This window comes from Gossypium hirsutum, chromosome D09 (assembly GCF_007990345.1).
Source record: "Gossypium hirsutum isolate 1008001.06 chromosome D09, Gossypium_hirsutum_v2.1, whole genome shotgun sequence".
NCBI lineage: Eukaryota > Viridiplantae > Streptophyta > Magnoliopsida > Malvales > Malvaceae > Gossypium > Gossypium hirsutum.
The window spans coordinates 12,849,865-12,857,945 of record NC_053445.1 but is presented as its reverse complement, the minus strand read 5'-3'; the positions used below and the strand labels follow the sequence as shown (position 1 = coordinate 12,857,945).

The window sequence follows — 8,081 nt, the reverse complement described above, 5'->3', positions numbered from 1 at the left end:
TCTCCCAATCTGTGCTTCTTCGACAATATATCTTTCATAAATTTCACATAATTGGACATTTACTCCAAAGCTTCAATTAGTGGTATGTTAATATGGAGTTGTTTTAAAACCTCAAAAAATCTTTTGAACTGAATATCCTGCTTAGAATTATGAAATCGCTAAGGAAAAGGTAAAGGTGGTTGTCCTTCAAGTTGCTAATATTATTTTCCCGTGACATTCTTATTGACAACATTATTTAGGTCTGCCACAACATTTTGCTACTTACCCTTTTCAGGTACAGTATGCTTTTCAAATGGCTTCGAGATCTTTACCTAGTTGTTATTCGAGTTTTCCTCTTCTGTCGTGGCATCTTGAGGAACATCATCAAGATGAGATCCGCTTTTAAGAGTGATGGCCTTGCACTGCTCATTCCCTTGTGATCTTGAATTCTCGATATCACTAGGTAATGCTCATTATGGTCTCGAATTCAAAGCGTTTGCTATTTGCCCCACCTGAATCTCAAGAGCTCGAAGAAACGCAGCTTGGCTCTGAATTACAACATCATTCTTGGACATATATTCCTTCATCAATGCTTTAATAGATGATGATGATGAAACCAATGCCTGACCTTGCTAGATATTTTACCTCGACATAGGTTAAGTATAACCAGACAGTGCATTGATGGCTTTTTATCTTGTCATATTGTTAAAATTCCCCGCACCTTGATTATTCCAACTAAATTTTGGATATTACTTCCACCTAGGATTATACGTGTTGGAATAGGGTTATTGTTCTGGTTGAAATTACCCATGTAGCACACAGATGATAGATTTGATGGGCATTCATCAAACACATGGTCTTCACCATAATAAACACATGATAGTTCGGCTAATTTTAATTCCTAGACTACAGTAAGCCTTTTGATTGTTTTAATTATATTAACCAAAGAAGATACTTGGCATGTCAATGAACTGATTGCGTCTAGCTCTATAGTACCAGCAGCTCTCTTGCCCATCCTAACTCTTGTAGTAGGATATTGATAATCATTGTTGGCAATCTTTTCCGAAATCTCATATGCTTCTTTATAAGATTTATTCAACAAAGTACTGTTGGCCGAAGCATCAACTACCATCCTCGTATGTGCATTCAGCCCATTATAGAATATCTCCATCTAAGTCTAGTGTTGGAATCCATGTATTGGACATTTCCAAATTAAATCTTTGAATCATTCCCAAGCTTCATATAGTGTTTCATCCTCCAATTGCCAAAAAGATGTGATGTCATTTCTAAGATTGGCTTTCATATTTGGGGGATTATATCGTAGCAGAAACATCGAGAAAAGATCATTCTATGATGCCACTATTCGCGATGGCAAAGCATTCTGCCATGCTCTCGCTCGATCTATTAAAAAATATGGAAATAATTTAAGTCGCAGAGTATCTTCAGGCACACCCTGCTACCTAAACGAGTCACAAACCTCTAGAAAAATTTATAAATACAGTCTTGAATCTTTAGTAGGCAGTCCACCAAACTGTCCTATTGTTTGTAACATCTAGAATATTATCAGTTTCAGTTCAAACTACTATGCTTGTATTTGTGGTTTGACTAACCCAGGATTCAGCTCATCTAAAATTGGCATAACATGCTCTCAGATTGATCTATCTCAGTCATTTATCACCCCACATACATAAGGATCAACATCTTGACCATTCGAATTATTATTGAGACCAGGATCATTCTCGTTTCCAGCCATTTTTCACAGTTCTTTCCGCCTTTTTCGTAAAGTTCTTTCGATCTTTGGGTCCAAATAATATTCTTTGTTAATATGAATGCCTCTTCTCATGCATTGATGGAAAACCTATAGAAATTAAATAAAACTAATTTAAATAAAGCTAATGGAATTAAGTAAAATAACTAAACCAAATTACACCCAATTGTCGATCCCCGGTAACGACGCTAAAAACTTGTCGCATGTGAATATGATATGCAAATTGTGCAAGTATACACGTTGAATCAAGTAAAAAAGTGATAAGTTAGATCATCTCTACAGGGATCGGATTAGGTATAGAAATGGTCAAGTTATTATAATAAATTGTGATTAATGTTATATACTGACTAATATTAGAAAATACTAGGGCAAAGCAAGAATAAAAATGTAATAGCAATTACGAGAATAATCAAGCGAACAAATAAATAACTAAGAATGCTATGGCAAAGATGTTGCGATAACAGATTAAAGGTCTACGACGTTGATTTCGAAGGTTGGGACTACTAAGAATCTATCATTACTTTCAGTAATGCCTCAGCATAATTTTACTTAATCTACTACTTAGAAGAGACCTAAAGTGACCTGTTTCTTTTAAGAGCAAGGTCTCAAGTTACCTGGCCTATGTCTATAGGGCTTATCACGACACCCTACACTGTTTTGTCTTCATTCTATACAAATGCTACTTTATGTCTAGATTCTGCTATGAATATTCGGTTGAATACTCACTTTTATCATTCAATTTTGGTCCAACTAATCCAACCTTTTTAGAATTTGATTCAGCCTATGGGCATGCTGCACATTCATCTATGTCTGGGGAATATATGCATACATTTAGAAAATAAAAACATTTGAATGAAATAGTAGATTAAATAAAATATATGTTTCAACCATTAAAGAAAACAAAAGTTTTCCTCTTGTAATCCCAACCCTATGAGATTTGGCTCATGGATCAACGATTAAGATTCAAGTTTGTAATAACATCCAACATCGTTTTGATCAAATTAATTCACAGAGAACAGAATAAGAAATAATGGAAGAACTTAGGAAGATGGTTGTCACCAAATCAATCTTCAATCTAGCAACACAGTGTCCTATGATGACTGAGAGCTTCTGCCTTCGGTCTCCCCTTTTCGTCTCTACTCAGCCACTACCTACAATTGTTGCCTCTGGATCTCTACACTTAGGGCTTCCTCCTACGGCTTTTTATAGGCATTTTCTTCCTAGAATAGCTCCAACAACCCACAATATCTTCTCCTCTTTTTTAGGCAGATTTTTCTAGTATAACTAGAGTTGGGCTAAAATTGATATGCGCTGAATGTTGACTCGGTCATCCTCCTGAAAATGCCATGGCATACAAGATGGAAAACTGTCCAACCTTTTGCCTTAACAAAACTTTACCCGTTTATTTATTTCTGTAATGGCCTAAATTTAAGGTTATCGAAATAGTGGTTTCATAACCACAAATCTGATTTAAAGAGAGATTAGTATTAATTTTTTTTATGATTTATCGAGTGATTAGATATAAGTATTAGAGTATTGATAAGAAATTTTATTGATTGCATGCCTAAATTGCCTATTAGGACATAATTGCAAAAGTGGGTAAATATGAGTTTTAGGGTCCGTTTGATTGCCAGTAAAATGTTTTCCGTAAAATGATTTCTGGAAAAATGTTTTACTTTTCTGTAAAATGATTTACTGAAAAATATTTTCTGGTGTTTGATTGAATCTGTGTAAAATATTTTCTGCTGTTTGACAGATTTCCTGAAAATATTTTCCGGAAAAGTTGTTTTTACATTTGTTCTAGTGATTCAGTGTTCTATCCACATATCCTTATGTCATATTAAATCTATATTTGGGCTAAAATGAAATGGTAAGTGAAATTTATTAGTGAATTGATGAGTAACATATAATAAATAGTTTTGAGAATCTTAATGCTTAATGTCTACTTAATTCCATTTTAATATATCATAAACAAGGTATTTATATGTTTAATATTGATTACTTGCAAAGGCAAAGCTTAATTCTTGACTATTTACTAAGTTTTTACAAGCTTAACGCATTATTTTTTCAACGCGTAGGTAAAGGCTCGACTTAAAGCGAAGTTACTATCTTAACTAATCTCATCGCATCTTGAATATTTTGTTAGCTCTGTGAACTTGGTTGAGCTTTATTTGGAATATATGTTGATTTGATGGTGTTTTATGTTTTATAATGTTTAGAAATATTAGGGAATGATTGGTAATGGTTTTGGCTTGATTTTAGGTGTTCCGGACATGTTTTGGGGGCCCTTGCACACTTATTTCGCAACAAGTCAGGCTTGTGTGAATACAAGTAGACAGGATGCCCCAATGAACAATTTCAAGGCACTTGTATCGGTACAAGTCATGGTTGTATGCCGATTGAACGATTTAATGCGGAAACTAGAGATATTGTATCTCTAATAATTAAACTTTCATCCTTTAATGTCCAAAGAGACAAAGTTAGATTATAGATACGACCTCAGAGAAAGTAAATATTGATCTCAGCACACAAAAATGCAAAGCCAAAACCTTTAGCTAAAACTATAGGGAAAAACTGAAAGATATTCTCGTATTTTCTTCAAGTAAAATCGCTTATTATATATATTTAGACCAAGCTGTGTATAAAATGTCAAATCACATAACAACAGTGAATAAAATAACTCGAAGTCTAAAAACTAACCATGTACGTATGTATGTATGTATGTATGTATATATATACACATAGGCACGTAACAACACCAAGAAATTAACAAATGTAAAAAATGTAAAGGAAACCAGAAAAGAATCAGTGAACGATATGTAATAAAGGTCTGCTTAGTTCCCACAGTGCCATTTTGATGTAGGAACACAGCTCAGGTAATGGCACCAGCTGCAATGGTCATGTCCATTCTCTCCTCTAAACAGCATTACCAACCCCACTGTGAAACTGTCATCATTCGAAAAAGGAAAACATAGGAGATTAAACAAACAGGACCAGAATTATAAACACGAGCTGCTAAACTAGTAATGTAGGGTTGAGAGAACTTACCCAACAATGAGTAAAACCATAGCTATCACCAAAAATAGGTATTGGTATGCCTTATGCTTAGATGTTACACGAGCACCGGCAGGAAGATGCACCAGAGGCACCAACAGAAATGCTACGTTGAATGAAAAGAGACGATAGTACGCTACCACCAAAACCGGACAATAGATAGATAAGCCCAACACGTACTGCTAGGATAAAGAACATATGTCAATTAAAAAACCAACCAAAGACTGACAAAACGCTTATAAATGTTACATATTCTAGAAATATTATACAACTGCAAAAAGGAACAGATAACGTACTGAATCCAAATTCTTGTTCAAGGCGAATTCCAATGAAGATCAAGCTCAACATGTTTGCAAGCAGATGAATAACACCAGCGTGCAGCCAGATGCAAGTGATAAGCCTCCACGCTTGATTGCCATGCACTACCTTGTCCCATTTTAAGGCTCCCAATTTTTCCAATCTGAAAGAGGAGGAGAAAGAACAACATAAAATTACACAACTCGCAATTATCAAAGACGACATGGCATAATAAAAAAAAAGGTTGCTAAGCCATAAGGATATAAAATGTTCGACATCATTTACATACTGAGTGACAATAGCCAAAACCGAACTTCTACCCAGTTACTATCAGAAACATTAGGATTTGCATTAGACCATACAAAAACAAAAATAAAGCTACAAATCAACTAACTTCATTAACCAGTCCTTGATTTCCAGACAAAGTTCATTACCCAAATTAACAAAGCAACTAACTTAAGTTCCTATAAAACCATTAATCCTTAAATTAACAAAGCAACTAACTTCATTACCCAGTCCATGATTTCCAGACATGCCATTATTTAACAAAGCTCAAATTTGACTCAATTGATAGCTCGACCGAGTTTGAGTCTTTCTTCAAGTAGTTTGCAAGCACCTTTACACCCCTACTATAGACAAAGCAAACCATGACATTTCATATTGAGAATTCCTATTGCTGCTAAATGAACAAGGAAGAACAAATCTAATAATAACCTTAAATAGTATCAATCATATCAGACACAAATTTCCAATAGAATCAAAATAAATCACAGATTGATATATCCTTTAGCATGATCCAAGGATAATCCTATAGAAGATCAATTGGGAACTGCAGTTGAATCATCAAATAAGAACTTCCTACATGAACAACTTCTAAAAGATACCGTCAGTCCATATCTAAAACTTGCAAGCAATTTTTTCCCCTTCTTTAGAATTGAAAGTTGCAAAAGGACCCTCAACTTCAATTCCAACCCAATTTCCCATCACATTTAAAAAAACACAAAAACTGAACAAAATCTCAGAAAACCAGAGACAGCAAAAAGAAGTGAAATTTAAAGATAGGGGGAACATGATACATACGTATTAGAAGAAGGACCAAAGAGAGGATTTTCTTTCAAAGGTTCAAAAGAAAGCCTGCCAAGGAACCTAGCCACACAACCACCTTCAAATCCCTGATTGTTCTTAGGACAGTTTCTTACTTAGGCAGTCGATGTGGGTAGCAATGGTGTTAGAAGAAGAAGAAAGAGTGGGAATTAGAAAGATGGCTTCCAGCATAACAACCGAACGAAGAATAAAAGAAGAAGGAAGCTTACCCATCATTTGAAAGCAGAAATGGCAACGATAGTAGCAGCCAAAAAGAAATGAAAAATAAACGGAGCATAAAAGCCAAAAAGAAATGAAAAATAAACGAAGTAACCGTCGAAAAATGGAAATGGAATTGCAACGTACCAGCAGCGGTTTCCAGTTCTGAACCAAAATGAAGCTTTCAATAATGGAAATTTGAAAGAATGAAGGAAGGGAGAAGAATGGATGAAGGGAGCTTACTGGATGAAGGGAGAAGAATGCCTGAGAGCTTTAGGAAAATGTCTTATGGAGATTGAATCGGTAAGACAATTTCCCAAAAACTGTAAGGCATTTTCCCGTGTTTTGTAGTTGATTTTCCAAAAGGAAAATATTTTCCTCCAATCAAACACTGAAAAATGAGAAAAATCAATTCCGAAAAATATTTTCCCTCTATCAAACAGACCCTTAGATGAAGAAGGATTTATTTGAAGTGCATAATCAAAGTAGAGGTCCTTAAATAGTAATTAGACCATAAAATTTTCATAGACAAAAATAGGCATGCATAGATAAAAATAACTAAATTTTTAATGAAGGGTATTTTAGTCATTCAATAATAAAAAGAATAAAAAGGGGAAAAGATGGTAAAAATATCATCTTCTCCAAAAATCTTGCTGCCAAAATTTGAAGGACACCATAGCTAGGGTTTTCACACTTTCTCAAGCTCATAGTAAGTGATTCCAAGCCCCGTTTTTAATGTTCTTTACGTTTTTGAGATCTTAGTAGCTTAATTTAGCTTATTCTAGTAATAATTTAAACTAGGGTTTATATTTAGAAAAATACCCATAGGTGAAACGTGTTTATTTTGATGTTTTAAGGTATAATATGAAGCTAGAAATTATGTTAAACAACTTTTGCTAGTCGATTTTAAGCGAAAACGAGTAAAACTCCATAATCGGTAAAATACCTAATGCTTATAAGTAGATGTTAGAGTGAGAATTTGATGTTGTCATAGGAGAGAAAAAATGTTTAGCATGTTGTGAAACATAAGAATAAGAGATGAAGTTTAATTTCCGAGTTTTGGGGCAAAAGTGTAATTATGTAAAAGTTTAGGGGCAAAATTGTAATTTTGTCGAAGTTAGAGTCGAGGGCTATTTTAATGAATGTGAGTATTAAATAAGTTAAATTTGCTATTATAGATCAAGAAGAATGAAATTCGAGGTTAGATCGAGGAAAGAATAAGATTGAAGACTAAGTGATAGATTTGGCTATATTTGGTACCGAGGTAAGTTTATAGTAAATAAATGCAATATTTTAATAATTATTATTAATGTTGTTATTTTCCAGCAATTATATATTTATTTCATGAATTTATCTAATGTTGACTCAAGTATGAGATGATAGAGAATTAGTGATACAAGCCCCGTTGAAACATTAGGAATGTATTGGATACAAATGCCATGACATTTGGGTAAAGAGATCCCATGTAAGACCATGTATGGGACATGGCATTGGCATCCTTGAGATCATGAGAGGTCCCATGTAAGACCATGTCTGGGACATGGCATTGGCACCGAGACGAGAGGTCCCATGTAAGCATGTCTGGGACATGGCGTTGGCACCGAGAGGAGAGGTCCCCCATAAGACCATGTCTGGGACATGGCATGGGCACCGATATGAGAATTCTGATGTAAGACCATAT

The 8,081-nt window shown here is 34.6% G+C and overlaps 1 non-coding gene and 1 pseudogene across 1 annotated transcript; one reads left to right on the top strand and one right to left on the bottom strand.

The window, feature by feature from the left end:
* The first annotated feature begins 1,166 nt into the window (after positions 1-1,166).
* Positions 1,167-1,273, top strand: LOC121221411 (small nucleolar RNA R71). The gene has a single exon (XR_005918803.1). It is a non-coding gene; the product is annotated as a small nucleolar RNA R71 (small nucleolar RNA).
* A 3,146-nt stretch (positions 1,274-4,419) lies between these two features.
* Positions 4,420-8,081, bottom strand: part of LOC121220739 (RHOMBOID-like protein 2) — an 82,416-nt pseudogene continuing 78,754 nt past the window's right edge.